Source organism: Neopelma chrysocephalum, unplaced genomic scaffold (assembly GCF_003984885.1).
Source record: "Neopelma chrysocephalum unplaced genomic scaffold, ASM398488v2 Primary Assembly neopelma1_65b, whole genome shotgun sequence".
NCBI lineage: Eukaryota > Metazoa > Chordata > Aves > Passeriformes > Pipridae > Neopelma > Neopelma chrysocephalum.
In genome coordinates, this window is record NW_020897723.1 from 4,071,466 (window position 1) to 4,092,007 (window position 20,542).

Genomic DNA, 20,542 nt, shown 5'->3' on the forward strand with positions numbered 1-20,542 from the left:
TTGTGAGCTGAAGGGTTTTTCCCAAAGTGAGTACTGAAATGCTTCAATGATCTTTAAAAGAGAGTTCTGCAGATTTTGTGAGATTTCAGGCTGCAGTAAAAGAAAAGTCTAACAAGCTGAATGTCATTTTTTTTAAGGAGATAAGAAAAAGGCTACTGGAGCTGTCAGAGTTTAAGCTTCAACCTTTATGTTTACAAAGCAAAAAGGGCAATTAGATGTGGAAAAATAAATTTTTCCAGGACTCTGCCAGGGGTTGTGGTTTGTACTCAGACTACTGAATGACAGCTAGTTTAGTGCTGTAGGCAGGGACTCAGCATAGAGCAGCCCTGACATTTCTTTGATGCTAAGTAGTGTACCCTAATAAAGACGTTCTTTGAAGTCATTCCCTCTCTCCTGGCATGCAGGTATTACAGAGCATTCCCAGTGCAGCAGGACGGGGACCATGTGCATGCTCCATGCCTCCTGCACCTGGCATCCCGCTTCCCTCCCCACTTCAGACCTCCTGCACACCTCTGTTCACTGAACCTGAGGAAGAAACTGATGGAATAAACCCAAGATAATAGCTAAGAGGCAAGTTCTGTGCTTTCATCTCCTGGCTATTTCACAAAGCCTGTTTTCACCAAGGTGTTGACAACAGAAAACCTCATGGTCCTGTGAGCACAGAGTCAAGGAACGAGCACAGCCCAGCATGTGGCAAGGACAGCTGCCCAAACTCACAGCCAGTTGCAGTCGTCCAAGCACCTGCATGAGCAGCTGAAGAAAGACCTGTTTTCTCAGCAGACAGAGTGAGCTCCTCTCGGCTCTCTCCTCTGCACCCTGTCAGTCAGTTTTGAGCCTGTAGGCAGGTCAGCACAGGTCCCTGTGCAGGCAGGGCACAGGCTGCAGACAACAGCCCCCCAGTGCCAGCTGTGAGGTGCTGTCTGCCTCCTGCTCTTCACACATTTCTTCCCTTTTCAAAGACCAAAATGCAAAAGGAGAGATGAACAGAAGTGGGGGAAGGCACTGGGAAGCCCATTCCCAAGTGTGAAGTGGCAGCAGATGGCAGAGGCACTGCTCTATGGCAGATGAAGAACATGTCACAGGCAAAGCCATTACACCAGCCTGCCTGCCTGCCTTAGCTCCCAGCTCCCAGCACCCCTTCGACTTGGATCTCCTGGGGACACAGCACGTCCTTGAGCCTTCTCCCACAAAGCTGCAGGCACAGGCACTGGCACAGCCTGCAAGGCGGCTCCTCAGCCCCTCAGGAAGGATGCAGCAGTGCAGGGTCAGACCATGGCCCTGCAGCAGCTCAGTACTGCCTGGCTGTGAAATGTTCCTTACATGCTTAGCAAAGTACTGTTGTTCCCCCTCCCATTTATCTCCCAGAGCATCAGTGACACAACTACAAGCACAGCTTTTGGCACACCTCCACACAGAGACTGCTGCCTGGGCATGCAGCACTGGAAGGGAGCACAGAGCCACAGCAGCACACAGCTGCCAGTGGACAGAAGACCACAGTCCTACCCCCAGTACTGGAGCAGAGCATCCCAAAGGTTCTGTATGTCCTGCTCTGCAGAGAGCTGCAGTCCTACACATGAGGACCAGCACAATGCCTAGCAAGAAAAGGAAGAGATGATCAGAGCAAACTGGGAATGGAGCAGGGTGGGCAGTGAACCTTGGGAGGCTCCAAATTTCCTGTTCATTTAGGACCAGATTCTTCTTCCTTCTCTTTGTGCTTCTGCACTCACATGACAGTCAGTGGTGGTGTGACACAGCCCTGGTGTTCTCCCTCTGAAGCGGTTCCCTCGCGTGGCCACTGGCTCAACGCTCCAAGCCTCCCCTGCACTGCATCTCCTGGCTTGCCTGCCACTTTAGCCCATGAAAGGCTGGGTGTGATTAACACACACTTCCAGCTACTGCATCAGATTCACAGCGTTTGTGAAGAGGTCTCCACAAGTGATCGATACCATGTCATCCCCTCCCTCCAAGTTCATGAGCATGGCAAGAGGAGTGCCTTCTGCTTACTAACCCAGATCATTAGGAGCAGTGTGGGAGCATACGTCTGGGAGACAGAATTCCAAGTGAATTAACTTGTTGAACAAGCATGGGAAATCCTGCTGTCACTATTTACCCAAACAAATGCACAGACAGAGTAGTTTCTATCTGCCAATAAATACAGGGTAAGTTTCACATCTCCCTGATCCAGGGCAGGAGCACACTGAGGCTGCAATGTTCAGGCAGAGTAAAAGAGCAACTTGTTAATGAATGGATGATAGTACTTTGCCTCCTTTGCTGTTTAAAAAGTAAGAATCAGGGGAAATTATTCTAAGAATAATACAGGAACTGCTGAATTGGTTCTGAGCTCCACAGACTAAAAAGGATAAAGAAAATTAGAAATATGAAAGGCAGTTTTTAATTCTTTGCAGCATTTGTTAGTGTGAGGCAGTGGTATTTCTTGTTGCAGTGAACTGTATGTACATAGAGGTCATCAGAGTTCCTACGAGTTCCTTCAGCCTTTTCCAGCTATTCACATTGGTCTCCAGGAAATGCCTGCACTCGAGGGTTTCACATACTGCAGATCTGCACAGGAACGACTGCATCTCAGTGACATCCAAGTGTGGAACCCACATGTCCCCTCAGCAGCTGCCACAGACAGATAAAAGAGACAAACGAGCTGCAGCTGCTGTTCTTATGTAGGGCCCTCTAAGAGCACAACATGTTTTTATGTACAGCTGAGTGCACCAGGCAATAATCCTCATCCTCCTGTGCCCAAACAGCCACAGTGCACGTGCAAACCACCCCTGGACACATGCCAAATGCAGGGTTTCCTGGAGCCCCAAGGGAAGAGTTCATGTGCTTGTCTAGACAACAGGCATGGGAGCAGCAATGGGACTGTTGTGCAGCAAGACAGCAAGTCTGCTACACCCCATCCCCTGCCCTGTGCCCCCCAGCCCTGATGGACCCTCTCTGAGTGTCTGCAGCAGGACAGTCACCCAGTGCATCACTGTGCTGAGAACCAGCCCTCAGTGTCCAGAGGAGTTTGGAGGAAACACAGAAGCAGTAACAGGCACCAACACAATGCAAAGACTTTTTTGCCCCTGGAATTTCCTGCTAACATTGCTCAGGGATCTTCTACACAGATCACCAGTTTCCTTGTAGTTTGCTCCTGCAGGCACAGGTCTGGCACTCAGCCACCAGCAGCAGCAGCACAAAGCAAGGCCAGACCCCAGCAGGCCCCACTCCATGGCCATGTCATTCACACCCCACAGCCTGTCCTGCCTGCAGTGGCATCCCTGGAGGTCACATCGCACCCCTCATCATTCCCTCCTGTGGAGCCAAACTGGAAAACTGAACTCTTGGTGTTGTTGCTGCCCAAAACGAATCTTACAAAGAGCGAAAACTTAATTAATTATAATACTTAGCACTGCTATGCTGCCTTTACGTTTACAAAGCACTGGGTAAACATTAACTAATTAATCTACTGTACCTAGCAATTATATAGTTCTTTATATTTTCCAGGTCCTGTGCAAACGTTAGCTAATTAATCTACTTAATTATTTCCATGTTTTATATTTCACAGCACTGTAACTGGCACCACAAGGAAGAGGCCTTAGCAGGGATAGTCCCAAGCACTCTCAGCTTTTATGTGCCTGGCACCTTTTGGGAAGATGTCTCCGGAAGGTGCCAGCAGTCCTGGACAGTCCTGCTGCCACAGGGTGCCCAGTACAGTAGATGAGCCATCCTAAAAGCCAAACTACAGAAATAAGAACTTTCCATCAGAAAGGTCCTAAAAGAACACAGGGTTTTGTAAGTGCTCCCTGGGGGGGATTACTGAAACACAGAGATTTATTTGTGTGGCAATAATTGAGAAGCTCATTTTATTCCAGTAAAGTTCTTTCAACCACAATCAATTCATATGCCATCCCAAACAGTGGAGGTCAGCAGAGCACGGCGAGCACCTCGGCAGGCGCTGTTGACAATGTTAAAATGCAATAAACAGAGAGCTGTGGCTCAGCATGAGGGGTGCACATTAATCTTTGTTTGTAGAGTGCTTGATTGGCAGACTCAGTTCTTTTAGGATCTTTCTGATGAAATGATATTTCTGGCATGCATGGCCTTCCCAGTGGCAGCATTCCCACCACCCTACGCCACCTCACCCCCGGATTCTTCTCACACTGGGTGAAGATGCTGTACAAACCTGCAAGGAGGAGGAGAGGAGCAAGCAACAGGATGGCTCCAAGCAGCAACACTGCTCAATCCCACTCTAAAATGCCAGCACAGAGGAGCCACATGTTTGCACACCAAGGAGGTCTAGCAGAAGGTGTGTTGGAGGAGAGAATCATTATCCAAAGGAGGACAAGACCAAAGGGGGAAGATGGATATCTGATGCTTCTCTGTGACTGCTCAGTTGGGAGCAGGAAGATTTTCAAGATCAGTCATGGCCCCTTGGTAAGATCAATCAGACAGGGAGGCAGGCAAAGGGCTCTTTCCCAAGGTCTCCTGAGCCTTCAATTGCAGCCAGATACAATCAGCACAAGATTTGAAGGGTTCCACGTGTCCTGTGCCGCAGCACCAGCACTAGCAGCAGCTGTGACATGCCACAACAGGTGAGTACATGGTCACAGGGACAAAGGCCAGAGCTGGGCTACAGCACCTGTCCAGGACCAATGCTCACAGTGACCTGATTTCAGCATCACTCTGCAGCTGAATCTGCCACACCACCCCAGCCTGGACCAGCCCCCTACGAACCCGCACAGTCCTGCAGCCCCACTGTGACAGCTCAGGCAGCAAGCCCGGGGTCAAACCCACACTCAGCAGCTGCTCCCTGCCCTCTGCTCTTGGGGCTTCCCCTCTGGCCATGCTACGTGGAAGGGACAGACAGGCTGAGCACCTGGATGAGAGATAAGCAGCCCATGGTGCTGTGCCTGCTGCTCTTGGGGGAGTCAGAGGTGAACCATAACTTCATCAGCCCACAAGGAAAAGAACCAATTATCTGGCAATTGTATGCGGTCCATTTCAGTGGGAGGCTCAAAACCTAACCAGCCCTTGTAGTCATGGGGAATAAAATATATGCTGACACCAGTACACAGAGGTTCCCATTGGAAACAACTTTCACTGCAGTGTCATGAATCTTTTCAGAAGCAGCTTGAGAAGATTCACTCTGTGTATCAATCTTCCTGGGGAGCAGAGCTGACGATGGTCGTACATAACGTTTACACCAATTCACATGCACAGTCAGTGGCTGTCTGCAAGTCCTGGCCCTAACCAGTGCATTAAATACAAACACATGACAAATAAATGTGAAAGAGCTTCTCCAGGGGTAGTGAAATCCTCTGCTTTGGCCCCTGTTGGCTCCTCAGGCTTCTGCTATAGCGGTACACTCTCCCCTTGGCTCCAAGAGGGAGAAGGGAAAGCTGTAACTCTTCTATTTGTTCAGGTGACACATTTTTTATGAGCTAAATACTTTACTTTAGGTTTTGATGATGATTCTGTGACTTTATGTTTGTCTTGTAATCACAGCACTACTCTGGAGCAGAAGCAAAGCCCATAGCAGCTGCTGCCTCAGTCAGCTGGAGGGGAAGCAGCTGCCCCACTGCAGCCCCCCAGAACAACCCTGGCTGGCACTGCTGGGGTACCACAGCTGCCTGGGTGCCTGGCTCTCCACCACAAAAGCTCCCCTCTGGCAGCTGGCCAGTCTGGGCAGGTGGACCCACACTCTGCCACTCTGATGCCATGAGGATCCAGAAACTCTAAGCTGAGCAGAAGCTCACTGAGCAGGTGAGTCGGAGCTCCCTGGCTCAGGACCTCCCACGCAGTCAGGATTCCTTGAGCAGTATTTTTAATGCCATACCAGTTGCCACCCGTGTTCCTTGGGGGTGGGGGTGGCACATAAGCAAGGATGGAATAACCTTAAATCCCACATCTTCTGCAGAAAGCATCTGATGCATCCTTACCAGAAATCCAGGTGTGCATCACGTGCTCCAGTGCTGCTGGGAGCACTCACTCCACGTGCAGGGAAATCCATCTAGAAGCAGCATACTGCTGCTGCAGATTTTCCCATGTATTCAGCTCTTGTGTGTCTTTTTCTGTCTTCAAGATTCTCATGGTATTTTTTTAATTGATAGCAAACCACCTTAAAACTTCCCCTTTCATCATCACACAGAGAAAACCTGACCATTCATCCCCTGTTCACGCCCTGTGCACAGACACCACTGGTTACTGTGGCTGTGGGAGTCCCCCATTTAATCAATGAAGCAAGCAAGTACCTAGTTTGTGCTGCCAGAAGGATGTGGCATTTGAGTGAGAACACAGGATTCCCCCTCCCTTACCTTGGTGTGTGCTTCACTGTTGATTCACTCAGGGCCCTGGGGCTGTGATGCAGGATGCTCCAGAGGAAGGCAGCTCCTGAGCATGTTGTGAGCTCGACTCGGGGCACACTGCCATCACTCGTCGGCAGGTTTGTAGGAGTGAAGGGTCCTATTCACAAGATTAGAGTCTTGTGAATAAATTCCTGTGAAGAAAGGAGATAGAAAGGAAAACATCTTACAAAGCAGATAGATTGTGGCTGCCTCCATCTTCCACATGGCTGAAGTGCAGCTCCTGATCACCAGCTGTGCCCAGATCATGTGAGCAGCAGCTCTGAGCTGGGAGCCTCTGTGCCATCCTCTGTAACACCACACTGAAGACAGGAGAGTCCAGAAGGGGTGTCCGGGCTAGACTGAGTCCAAATCCAGTGTTAAGAGCCTTCTATATGTTGTTATCTACAGCAGCTGAATCACGGATGGTGCTTCATCTGGCTTGAGATTTATCAGCCATTGTTAGTGCTTCACACAGTAACAAAATAATATTTTAAAGAAAACAGTCACGAGAAGGAAGCCAGCCCAATGGCTGCCAGCCCTGCTGGCCCCCACCGAAGCCTGGCAGCCTGCCTGCTGCCAGCTCTGACAGGCAGGCAGAGAGGGGAAAACCCCACATGGCTCTTTTTATTACGAAAGCCCTATATGAAGCTGCAAATGTATCTGTCACCTTCTAGCACACTGTTTACCAGCTCTCCTCAACATTCCCCAAACAATATTTTCTAGAGACTGTAATTCAATACCATGCACCCCAGAGCTGCAGCATCAGCCCAGAGAGCAGCATGATGAATGTATCGTGTTCCTTCAGGGCTTGGGCTTGGGAACTAGTTTGTGCTGTTCCAGCTGTTAATTATCCCTCTGCTCTTTGCTAGTCTCGTCCCAGCTGTGCCTCTGTATTTATCATATGGGTCTACATACACTAAAAACATTCTGACTCTTGAAAGTATAAGGAGCAATTTATCCCTTTTGTGCAACACGAGGCAGCTCAGGGGACCAAACAGCAAGACCTGATCAATAAGGCCCTCACTAGATTAGAGGTACTGGGGCTCAGGCCTCATAGTGCTTGTTTAGAAGAAATGCAAGAGAATGCACTGTGAATGTTAAGCACAGACACAAATATATTTTCCACTGCTCTCCCTTCCCCAGCTTGCATCCCAGAGACATCCTCACATTAATCACTGCTGAGGAGACCATCCCGAGCCAAGCCAGCCCAGGCCAGGCTGCTGACTGGGAAGAGGTGTTCCTGCTCTCCCAGCCATGGCAGCACTGGCTCCACAGTGCACAGGATGATGCCCAGGCAGCAACCGCACTTTGCTGGGGAGCACCACGCCAGTCTTCACCTGCTCAGCCCCAGCACCCACTCAACACACCACAGTGCCCACAGCACCTCCAGCCCCAGCCCCGCTCCCTCCCCGGATCCCCCGGGCTCCCGCCCAGAGCTGGGCTGGCAGCCCCCACTCAGCCGCTCTCTCAGCCCATTGTTACTCTGGTCTCACCCAGGGAGCTGTGGCCGTTTCCCAGGACACTCCTGCTCACTCTGCAGTCCCACCACAGCTCATTCATGCTCCCAAACCTTTTGTTAGTGTGGAGTATAAATGCTGAAGGCTGCACACATGCACTTTCATAGCATGCAGTCCAGAGGACCAACCAGCAATACTAACAGGTAACTCACAGGTGCAAACACCAGTCTGTCATATATTTCTGGTGAGTGTGTCTTAGTCCTTTGTCCACTCTGTAACACACCCTCCCTTTCTCACCACTCCAGCACTGCTGCAGGGCTCACACCTGCACTCAAGGCTTGTTCTTTGCTTATGACAGCTTGGATCTCCTGTGAAACCTGCAGCCTATCAAAATAGCCATGATGTACCCAATTCAGGATCCCTGCCAGGACTGCTGTCCTGCTTTCCACCAGTGGCCAGCATTTAGAAACATCACCCTTTGCAGCACACCAAGAAAGCAAAGCAAATACTATTATTCCCCACTTGGGTTCTAAGGACCTCATACAGGTAATTAAGACAGGTAATTAAGACCCATGCTGCCACTTCTTGAGCTGGGAATTGCTGATATTTAATGAAATTTTCCAAATATTTTCAATAGAAATTTCAGGTCTTATTCCTAATATGACATTTATCTTCTATTAGCATGAAAACAAATAGAAAAGCCTGAGAATCATTGCCTATATTATAAATTACTTTATTGTTGGTTTTATTACCTTCCCCATTAAGCTGTCACCTCTTCCCATTTTTGTAATGAGCAGCCAGTGAAATCTGTCATCTTTTCCACGTGATTTATACAGGACCCTAGTGATAACTCTAGTCACCAGGACGATAATTATCAGCTATATTATTAAGGCTGCTCGTTTGCCCTAGGGGATAATGTGCCAGAAAGGTTAAAATATTGACAAGCAATAAAGTATGTATTAGAATTACACCAGTGCCAAGATAGATAACTGGCTGTGAGCAAGGAACTGAGCTACAGCTTTGCATTTGCCCAGCAAAGACAGCAATGCCATGGTCACACTGTACCCTTCCTTCCAGGGCTGCAGCAGTCTAGGCTCATCATCTAGAGGGGACCCCAACAAAGGGTGTGCCCCATCCCATCCATACAGACCCCAACAAAGGGCATGTCCCATCCTGTTCATGTATATTCACCACTTAAACCCTGATGACCTTGCCCTCAGTGAGCTTCTTTATGATTCAAAATTGAACAGGATGTCGTAGCTGAAGTAGGGGAGGTTTTTCCACAATTCTTCTGTATTTCTTCCCATGCCCCCTAAAAAGTTTGTCTTCATAAGAATGGCAAAAGGAGGGAGAGCAAAGAACTGGCATCTCTGAAATGAAACATTGATTTCTTCTGGGACTGGAGCAGCAGGTGCATGCCTTATTGGTAAAATGGTATATAGGTATAATCTGAAGGACATTGCTGAGATAAATTGCCCCTTGGTTCAGGCACTAACAAAACGAAGCACTGAATAACTTGGCACTACATCTGAAGCAAGACTATAAAACTAACCTTGGTCATTCCTCCAGATCTACTATTGTTACATCAAGAAGAGTAGATGAGGGACTGAGGAGCTCATAAATAATTTCTCATGGAAAGCACGTACAACACCCAGACAAAATCTCTCTCTAAGAAAATGTGGAAAAGTGGTAGATTTAACCTACTTCAAAATGTCATTTTTTGAAGAAAAAAAAAAAGCCAATCTACATCTCTTTCTTGATGCTTAAAGGATGTATCTGTACTGCAGCAGCATGGTAAGCACCAAGCCCTAGACCTCGCTTTGGCAGCCAAAGGAATTTGCTGCAGCAAACCCTGCCACTTCCACAGTTGGAAATAGATGGTCACCTATGGATAACCATGACTGAAAAAGAGTTGTAAGACATTTAACAAACTACATTGGTTAACTTCCCTCTGCTAAAGAAGTGCCAAGGACTATAGAAACCATATTTATCTCAGGTTTATCCACATCTTGCTGTTTTTGTCCAGGGAAACATAACTAATGTAGAGGACTGAGGTCCTGCAGACAAGGGTCAGAGCTCTAGCCCAGCTAGCCTGAGACACTTGGCATCATATCCCTGGAATATGGGCTTGTGCCACCCTTTCACTGGCTCTTTGAATGAGTCACGGACATGGGAGAATGCATTCAATAACACTCTCCTTTCTCAGCTAGTACTGGTTATGCTTATCCTTGTTTATCAGAGGGGCAAACTGCAGCCCAGGCCCATGGTTTAGGTTAATATGACAAATATGTTCAAATAAAAATCAACTTTATACTACTGAAAGCTCTGTAGCTATGAAAAGATGGGAACCATGAAGTGTTCTTATAGCCCAAGGGCCCCTGGCATGGGACTATGACAGCAGGAAACTGGAAAGCATCGAAGAGCACTGATGGTACAAAGCTGCTTCCCTGTTCAGCTTCTGCAACAGAACCTGCAGCTAGGATGTACCTGATCACATGCAGCTCACAAGCCTCTGGCATTACTGGGTTGCAGCTGCTGGGAACCTACAAATCACTCAGCATCTTCAGAGGAACCCAACACTGCAGGGCTGGGAAATTCCTCCTACCAGTTGTTGCCCACTTGTGCTATAGTCAGCACAGCCCCAGGAATCAATATTACTGCTTGTAGGAATTACAAGCATTAAGGACAGAATGTGAACTCGTCCTTTCTTAGAGCTAAATGTTTCTTCATGCCTCCTCTTCCTGACAGCACACAAATCCCTGCTGCAGGCTTCAGAGGGTCAGAGCAAGGCCCTCTGCAAACCTCTTCAACCTGCAGCTCCAGTGCTCTGGCCCTGCTCACCCACCCTCCTTTCCCAGTCTCAGACTAGTCCCTGCTAGTATCTATTCCCATCTCCTTTTTTTAAGCAATGTTTAGGAAATATTGCTCCATGCAGCAGCTACTTTCATAAGTTCTGTCTTGATCAAGAGGCTTTTTAATACTGGAGATGTCTTCTTCGTGGCTGTGAGATTACGAACATTTGGGGTATCTGCAAATGTACCTTAAACCTTAAATCCCAGTGTTCATTCATGTTTATGTTTACGTTCTTCCTTTTTCTCAGCTTTCTTATTATGGTATTCATCTTGTTAAACTGTCACGGATACATGTGCCATGTCAGGAGTATATTCTTAGTCAAAAGGCCCTGATCTGTTTTTTCCTGCCTGGGCAGGACTGTGGTGTTATTATCAAAAAAGTGTTTCCTTTAGGCCACCTTACCCTTTTAGGAGCAATTCTCTGTGGCCCCAGAGAGGCCAGTGTCCTCATCCCCTTCTCTCAGCCAGTGCACCAATCTGGCATATCTGGTCTTTTAAAATGAAGCCAGAAGCCTCATAAAACCCTTCCTACTCTTGCTGTCTCCAGCCAAGCCCTCCTGACAACTGAACACCAGAGCCTGAGATCCCTTCAAAGGGAGCTGCTTGGCTGCACAGGCCAGACAGTCTCATGCTTCTCACTCTCCCTCAGCAGCTGCTGTGCCCCCACTGGACCCCAGTATCCCCCTAGTCCCCTCCCCACATCTGTGATGCTGTCCATGAACTTTTGCCTTCACCAAGCACAAGTGCCTGTATTAGATGACTCAGAACAAAGGGAGGAGACAGGCAGGCACTGACAAAAAGCTAATAAACCCCACTCAGTATGGCTTGTTATTTACTTTGGGAACATGAAGTTCAGGAGAGAGCATCTCATGCCTCCTCCTAATAGCACTTTTGAGAATCCACGCGGGATCAGTTTAACACTTTAGAAAAGGTTAATGTTGTTAGGGATTTACAGCTATATTTGAAATGGTTTAAACTATCATTTTTATTTCCTTGAGTAAAATGGAATCTCAGTGAATTGTGCAAAGTTAGATGGTCAGTTTGTGTCTGCAAGAGGTCATTAAAAGCTCAGGTGGTTTTACATAGTACTTGATTCTGTCAGGCAGGTGGGGAGCAGGGAGCTGCCATCAGCTCTGGATTAGCTGCTGTAAGTTGCTCCAACCATGGCCTGAAAGGTCCTTCCTGCGCTCTCAGAGCAATGAGGCTGAGCACAGCCAGCATGCACAGGGGTGCAGCCACTCTTGGCCCTCCCACAGCCCAACAGCCTCTCCCATCCACAGCAAGGAGCTGTCAGAAAGCAGAAGCTGCCCCTGACATCCCAGTAGCCACCCTGATATCCAATAGCCGTCCCCACATGGGGGAGCACAACATGCTCAGCACCAGCCCCCCACAAGCCCCACCAGCAGCTCCAGGGCTGGTGCATGGCCAAGCATCCCAGCCAGCTGCTACCCACTGCCTAGCACCACCACCCCCATCTCCTGTCCCTTGGCATCTGCCTCCTGGAGCTGTACCCTCCAAGGAGAAGCAATTTCCACACTTGTTCTCCTTACTGCACCTGAGACTGGCAAGTCTGTGTTAAACTGGCCTCACATTGTCCCCCTGGGTAAGGACAGGGCAGGTTTCCACCTCAGCAGGCTGTTATCCTGGTACCAGAGCTGCCCGGGCCAAGCAGAAGGTATGGGAGGGATTCTTCCTCCTAAAATTAAATAAACCTTATATGAAAAATGCCATTTTCAATGTCTTGAGCTGTCAACTGCAGGAAAAAGTGATATTGATTTCTACAGAAACTTTATTTGAGTAACCTATTAAATGAAACTTATTTGACACCAGATGACTCCTGCAATTTAATTCCTGAGTGAAGTGATGTCTCCAAGGCCTTGTGATCTTCTTTATCTTGAACGATGAAAGGCATTTTCCTTACAGCCATTTTCTGATGGATCCCAGGGTCTTTGCAAACAAAGTCCTCCAAATAATCCAGAACATACCTTCACTGGCAAACTGCAGCTGATACAGATAGCCCAGCTCATACCAGCCCTTAGGAGCAAAGCTAAAGGTGCAAAGAGCCCGAGAAGAACGGCCAAGCTCTGCAGCTTCCACCTGAACAAAGGCGCTGAGGAAAGCCCCAGGACCCAGGAGCTCACCCACGGGTACTGCAGTCCTGCTCCAGCCAGTGCTTGCCCCAGGACAGCCTAGCCCAATGCTGTGGTGTGCTCAGAACCCAAAACCTCCCCTCGCCCCACTTCCTCTGGCACATTTCTATTCCCAGGTGCCTCAAGGCAAACCCAGAGCTCTGGAGGCATTTGCTTTTCAGTCCAGCGCCCTCTGCACTGCGCCTTGAAGGCTCATTAGCTGTCTGTGAACACGAAGACGCCTGCCATGCTTCAGAGACCACTTGCTTCTGCTCACCAAAGCTTTTCCACAGTTTGTTCTTTTAAAAGAAGCCAATTTATTTTTTATTTGAAACCTACGAGAAACAATTAAATAGTAAAACCGTCAGATTCCACCTCTTTTACCAAAATGGCTTAGTCATGTCTGGAGTGTCAGCACTAACAACCCCAGTCCTGTGGTGCTCACAGCCCCAAGAGCTCCTGCTGCAGCACCAGACCGGCTGTGCAGAGCCCTAAGCTCTGCTGCACACCCAGCGAGTGTCACTTGTACTGAGAGTCCCAGGGGTCCTTGTCACTTGGAAGCCCTTCCCAAAGGCCCTGCATGGGCAGAGACACACAGTTACCTTGTCACTTTAATCTCTCTGTTGGCCAGTCCTGCTGGCAGTGCCTGGCAGCGCAGGATCCTTTCAGTTCAGCTCTGATGGGATCAGAATCTGCACCACTCTGAAGCAGAACGAGGTTTCCCTGGTAGAGCACAGGGCATGTGCTCTCACAGAGGGAAGCAACCAGTTTAATCACCCTGTCAGTTCAAAGCAGCAGCTCCTACCACAGACCAGCAATTTGCCACTGAACCAATTCCTGCCAGAGGTGTTGGGGTGCTGCTGTACATGTTTCACTCCATGTACAGCTGATGGGCTGCCACAGGCATCTCTCACAGCTGTGTACTGATGGCTGATGGAGTATATCCTTAAAGACAAGTTTCCCTCATCTACTGTGTTTGTCTTCTGTTCCTGCTGCCTTTCCAAATGGCAAGCCTTCTTTAAAAAGAAAGCACACAAAGCAGGGTTTAATTTATAAAACACTACTTACTTTCTGAAATTTCAGCAAAGCTGAAACTTTATTTGAAAATTAACATCAGCTGCATTTACTCTACAAGTGATTAATTCCTTTCATGCCAAGTGCTACCTTGGGAAAGAGAACAAGTCATAAACATATTCACCTGTCATTAAAAAGAAGTAGACAAAGTAAATAATTTAAGAGGTTTAAAAATAAATTCACACTTTAATAGAAGCAGACTTCCAAGCTTCTTTTCATCTCCTCTCTGTAGCACCCTAGAACAGTGATACAAATATAAAGAGAGAGAAGATAGAGCAAGTCCTGGGCCTGACTCACTTGCAAACCAAAGGAGTCTGTTTGCAGGGACAGAGCCCTGTGGAATACATACAAAGGCTCCTGGATTTGCAGTCAGGTCCAAAGGAACTAAACCCTTGATGTTCTGGAAAAAAATGCAGGCTTTCAAAGCAGATCAGGCTCCTTTGACTGGGATGGGGAAGGGAATTTGCAGTGCCTCCTCAGATCTCTCTTACAGGGGCTATATAGCACAGTTGTCTAATAGGAACTGCATCAGCTTTGCTGCTGCATTTATATTATTTCAGTATTATTTGGGTGCTGACTGGCACTTTCAAGCCCTACATTCATTCCCAACATTCTTACTAGAATGCAACAGTACTGCAGGTACATCAAAGAGGGGGCTAGCAGCCCCTGCCCTTCCCAAGGCTCTGTGTGCCTCTGAAGGAGGCCAGGAGAGGAGTATACATCTGGCTCCACTGCTGTGGACCTCTGGGTGCTGGCAGACCTCACCACAGTCCCCTGCTCAGTGACTTGCCTCAGACAGACTGTCCCTTCAGCAATTAAAAGACATTTCAGGAATGATGGGCTTGGAGATGATCCCTGTGTCCTAAAAAGAAGGAAGAGTCTTCCCTGATTCCACTATGCCCAGGATATTCTGAACTAAGGCACTAAGGCTACACAGGATTGCAGCTCCTTCCATCTACCAGCATGCACCTGACTTTTCTACACAGAAACGGGAAAAATAATTCCTAATACCAGGTAATAATGATCCATCACTTTTGGTATCTTCAAAATCTGTACAATTTTACTTCCTAGAGTGTTTGAAAATTATTCTTTGCTTATGGCTAGCTAAATATCTTTGATGCTAAACAGCTCTCCAGGGGTTTGTCAGTTAGCTCAGATCAGTCACCTTTCCTTCTGCGAGAGCAGTCACAGCTCACACAATGTCAGACTGGAGGAGTCCCCAGCTCAGCACTCACAGACTGAGACAGGGAGCTGTGCAGAGGCAGAGTCCCAGCAAAGAGCTGCCTTTTCAGTAGACAGAAATCAGGTGGTATTTTGCCTGTATCTTTCCCAGTGCCGATCCCTCATTTCCTCCCTTTCCATCTGCCAAACTATGCTCTCCAATTACAGGTCAAATACGATTTATTTTTGAGAAATCCTTTTCTTCTCTTTCATAGGAGCAGCAACAAGACTGGGAAGTTGTTTGGCATCTAAGCCAGAGTTGCCTGTAATGCCTTCTTGCTGAAGTCAAGAGGCTTCCTGTCAAGTGAACTTAAATATACCTACCTCACACAACAAAAAAAGTGAAGCCACCTTCCATCAAAGAGCAAAAAACCAGCAATTCCTGGTAGATCTATCCCGAGCATATTGTTCTTTAATGCAGTTTCTATGCCCAAAAGAACATCCCACTGTGACTGAGACAGTGTCAGATACTTCCAAGGCACAAAGGAACCATGTGGATATTATTATACACCACCTAAAGATTTTGTGCTGAACTCCCTTGGGCTCACTCCTCATCAATGACAGGAGCACACGGCTTCCTGAAAAGGATGCATTTCCAACCACACTACATGAAGAGCTCCTATTATCTCTTAGTTCAGTGTACACGTATCCATATTGAACAGCACTTTTCACAAATGCTGTCTGCTTTCCCAAAGTCTTTCAAAAAGTCCAGTGTGTGCTGGCAAGTTGCGGGGTCTGCAATACCAAACAGCTGGACTTTGTGATCCAGGCCTGGTGGAGCAGATGGTCAGCATTCAGACCCCAGTTCCCTGAAAGTGTTTCTCCTTGAAGAAGGAGGCAAGGAAACCAGGCAACAGTGGGTGTGAGCTACGGCTGCCCCTCCTTGGGTGTGCTACAGGAGCAGAAGAGCTCAGCACATGCTGCTGCATCACCTGTGGTGATGGCTGAAAGCTGGGGATCTCCCAGGAGCTGATCGAGCCAACAATGAAGAGGGATTGGGAAAGACGTGCTTGGGATCCAGCAGGGAGGCGAGATGGATGTGGATCCAGAGCCGGGCACAGAGCACTCAGTCACCTGTGGGGGTGAGGGAAGAGGAGCATACATGTGTCTCAGCACAGCCTCTGCTGGGGGTGAGGGAAGAGGAGCATGCATGTGCCTCAGCACAGTCTCTGCTGGAACTGCTCTCGTCTGCCTCAGCGGCCACAGCTCCTCCACTGGGAGGAGGGAGAGGAGCTCCCCTTTGATAGAATTTCATTTGTTCTCTTTTGCAATCGCAGCAACAGGATGGAAGCAGATAATGTGCAATTTGTTTTAGTTCAGCTTTATCTTGTCAGTCCTGGCTATAACACTGCAGCAAGCAGCATTCTGAAGAATAAAGATGTGATGGTGCAGGGTGAGAATCTGCTATCCCTATTGATTACATCACGAGTCATCACTATAAATATTTGAAGGAGAGAAAGACCCTTGTTCTATCTAAACATGTTCATGTAACAAAAAGTACGACTGAGAGTGAGTGAGAGATGGCTGCTACAGCAGGACATGGAGGCTAGAAAGCAAAGCATTTAAGCTGTTTACCTTTCAACCCAAGTAACATCCATTAAATGGAGCATCTTGGGACTCACACCATGAGGAGAGAAATACAAAGGGCTCTGCAGGAGCCTCAGAAGCACATGAAGAAAGTCTGTCATGAAGGAAGCACTATTCCTAATCACTACCAAGAAATTAAAGCACTTTCTACAGCTCCTTTTGGGGCCAAGAACTGCTGTGAAAATGATGATGCCTAGAATATCTGTGTGCCTCTGTGTTCTGTGTGGAGGAAGGTGCTGACAGCCATTATAGACAGGAGAACATCAGGGCTGCACAGCATACCCTGCTCAGTATTCCAGGGTTGTCACTGTGCCAACACTGTTCTCACTGTGTTGGAAGCAGAGAACGGGGATATCTGGCAGTCCCTGGCCTGTCAGCTCTCAGGAAGGGCCCTGGGCTCTTGCTCTTCTCCAGAATAAAGTCAAATTCTGGGAGAAGGTAATGCATGCAGTCAGCACTGCCATTTAGCAGCTGAGGGCTCTCACCGGCTCTGCCTCAGTGACATGCATGGCCAGCGACTCCCCTCCACAGCCAGAACCTGTGGCCGCAAACCCTGCTCCTTGTCCGTAGGAAGCAACCCTGATTCATTCCTTCAGCTTGCATTGATCTTTCTGTTATTTTTATGAGAAATTAATTGTAAGGAGCTTTTTCTCTGTTTAAACTTGAGGAGATACTGTTCAAGGACATGCTGTGATGTTTCTCTCTCTGACAGCTTTATTGAGTAATAGCCACTGATGGTGTAGGTGTGCACAGACTGTATGTGTTCCCATAAAAATGACTGGATTTACAGTTATTCTAGCATTGTTGTGATTGTACCGTGGGACCAAGCAGCCTAAAAGGCAGATGTGAACCGAGGGCAGATTTGTAAGCATGCACTGACCCTCCCTGTCTTCCACACCCAGAAAGGAGAAGCCAGACTGGTATCTGCCTGTGAAAGCAGACAGCATGGAAGAGTAAAGCACAGCTCTACTGAAGTTCAATCAAAAAATTATATTCAGACATCCCAGCTCTCCTGGGGAATGGCCACATCATATTTCCTTGCCATCCTATACCAAGCTGGAGGGATTGGTTTGAGCCTAAGGAGCCAAATGTGGCTCTTCTGTCACCCGAGGCACATTCTGCCCATGACAATGTCCCTGGCACAAGCTGTGGAAGTGCCCAAGCAAACAGTGATGGGGCTGCCCTTCAGTAGGACACAGTCAGAGCTCATTGCCCTCTAGGGCCTCAGGAAGCCCATCCCTGCCCCTGGCTCTCCTAAAACAGTGTCCAAGGAGCCCATGGGCTGAGCAATGAGCAACTATTGTTGCAAACAGCAAGCTCTGCTCATGGCGTGGCTTCACAGGACGGGCACTGAGGGCTCTCCTATTTATCAGCATGTTTTAAAAGACTCCACTGTGTGCAGCTTGGAGGGGTTTCAATCTGACTGTAAAGCAAAAGACAGTCCCCCTTAAAAGCAAAACTGAATTCCAAAGGAGAAAGCGTATTTTTGATAATTCGTTACCTAGTGCCATTAAGTACCATTAGTTAATTCTCACACATCAGTTCTGGGATTTCAGATGATTTATAGATTTGATAGCTTCTTTTCTTGTCAGCGGTTTAAAAAAACCCAGCCAGCCAGGAGTGAAACAGTTTAAATGTTCTGCCAGGGATGGCTGGTTCATGTTGGCATGGGTAAGTGAAGGTAATGAGGAAGAGTCATTGGTGATTGCAAAGACGAAGAACAGATGTTCCACATATTAAGGAGCTATTATGCTAAGTGTCATTCCAGTGACTTGTGGGAGTGGCACACACAAATGACTAAGATTGGCTGTTCCAACAAGGTCACTTCTGCTTTAATGTAATTAGTTATGCCAGTATTGATAAAGATGAAAAAAATACCACCTGGCAATGAAGCATCATTACCTCATCACAAGACTATCTCTTTAAATTCAAGCTTCCTCAAAAAATCCCAGTATAGTCCAGTTCATACATAACACAGAATTTTGTTCCTTCCTTTTCTGTGATGAAGGACAAAAGGGGATACGTCTGTTGAACCCAAGATCCCAACAAGAAACCACAGGGTTTCAGAAAAAAAACACTGGCGTTCCATCCTCCTGGGAAGCAGCAGAATGGCTGGAGATGCCAAGATCCTGAACCAAAACAGCGTCTAGGAGAAACAGCTCCATGCACTTAGTAACTGGAATTATACTGACTCCAACTACCTTGACTATAACTTCCATAACTTCTCCTTGGGCTGCACCAGGCTGGACTTTGGTCCAGCAACTGAAAAATAAAATCTCATCAGATTCGATACTGGTTTTTTGGACTTGTCCTGATACAGGTGTCACGATAAGAGGCCAAGTGTTCCTTTTTTTTTCTCTATCTACATATTTTTGAGGCTGAACCAGAAGCCTGCTGCTGGTATCAGAGTCTGCAAGCCATGCCAGCCCCCTGTGCTCCAGGGGCACGTTGTTGTTGATGTCACCAGGTCACTCTAGGAAATATGGATGCAATGGCTGCTACATAACGAAAGGAAAAAAACAAGATTTCTTAGCAAATGGCTCCTAAAATCAGCAGGAAATTCATTGAAAAGCTTGCAACAAATCCAAGTAGTCTAACGATATGTGTCCAGACAAACAGCTGTTTCCAGAAGCCCAGCTCCCAACGCACCCTCTCTGCTCCACAGTGTGTCAAACCTCCACCCATACACTTCCCACCTGTTTGCGCTTCACAGGGACCAATCCCTGCTCATCCAAGTAACAAAGCTGTTTTCACTTTGAAAGCAAGAAATCAAAATTTAATTATTTTGTCCTTCAGAGCTTTATGCTATCTTTTATGAAAGCTTTTTCAGATAGGAAGAACTATCATTGGCTGACTCAAAAAGGGAATAATTGACTGACAGCTGAAAAAAAGGACAATAGTATTTGTCAGTCCAGTATTTTTCACTCTGAAGACAAAACACATTTTATCAACACCCTGAAATTATTTTGTCAACAAAATTCATTTTGTAGCATTACCTTCATCTGTCAAGCTGACAGAACATTCTTTGGAGTGTTTTTAAAACCATCTTGCTAACACAATTAATTTCTGCAAATTTAAATTTTGCCTGTTAATTTTATGTGTGGGAAGGTGTTATACAGGCACAGGAAGGTGTGAACAGGCACAGGAAGGTGTGAACAGCACAGCCATGAGCTCAGGCACAAGCAAGAGGCTGTGGGTGCAAAACAGTTTACACAGATTACACCAGCCTAGCACAAGCTGAAAAGAGGAGGTGAAACAAATGAACAGCTAGCTACACATAGACAAGAATCCTGCTTGAGTAAATCATGCTTTTACAAGTTACTTCATGTCACTGAAAACATTTCAAGGAGCTTTATGTACAAGACTGAGCAGCATTTAGAGCCCCCTGTGTCTGCATACACAAAATGAAGCATTATCACCCTAAATCAAGTAGAACCTACAAAGCAGTTATATCACCCCGTGACATGGACCACATGGAGGATGGACCAGTATTGAGGTGACAGCAATATGCACAGTTAACAGAGAATGTCCTTTTATACACCTGATACGTTAATGCCAGTAACAAACAAGTGCTGTGGTTCTATGCCATACGGGAGACTTTCAACAAGATTTTTCCAAATGCCCCCTGTGACTTAAAAACTGAATTTTCAAATATTTTCTACATTTCCTCTCAGAATCTCTTGACTGCCTTTCTACTTGAATTTAGATTTCTAATGGGTATGCAATTTTCCCTGTGCCCATTTTGGGTTTTGATAAAAAGATCCACAAAGAGGTCAAATAACTTTTTCAAGGCCATGCATTCAATAAGCACCAGGAATCAAACCTAAGCTCCCTGCCTTGAAACACATGCCCCTAGGCAACAATTCCAGGGAAAGTTACTGCCA

The 20,542-nt window shown here is 47.3% G+C and overlaps 1 long non-coding RNA gene across 3 annotated transcripts in view; it reads right to left on the minus strand.

Annotated features, from left to right (window-relative positions):
* Window positions 1-20,542, minus strand: part of LOC113967979 — a 133,617-nt gene that overhangs the window by 84,225 nt on the left and 28,850 nt on the right. For all 3 annotated transcript variants that reach the window (XR_003534324.1, XR_003534323.1, XR_003534325.1), the window contains one exon: window positions 6,309-6,490. This is a non-coding gene — a long non-coding RNA (uncharacterized LOC113967979). The remainder of the gene's footprint in view (window positions 1-6,308; window positions 6,491-20,542) is intronic.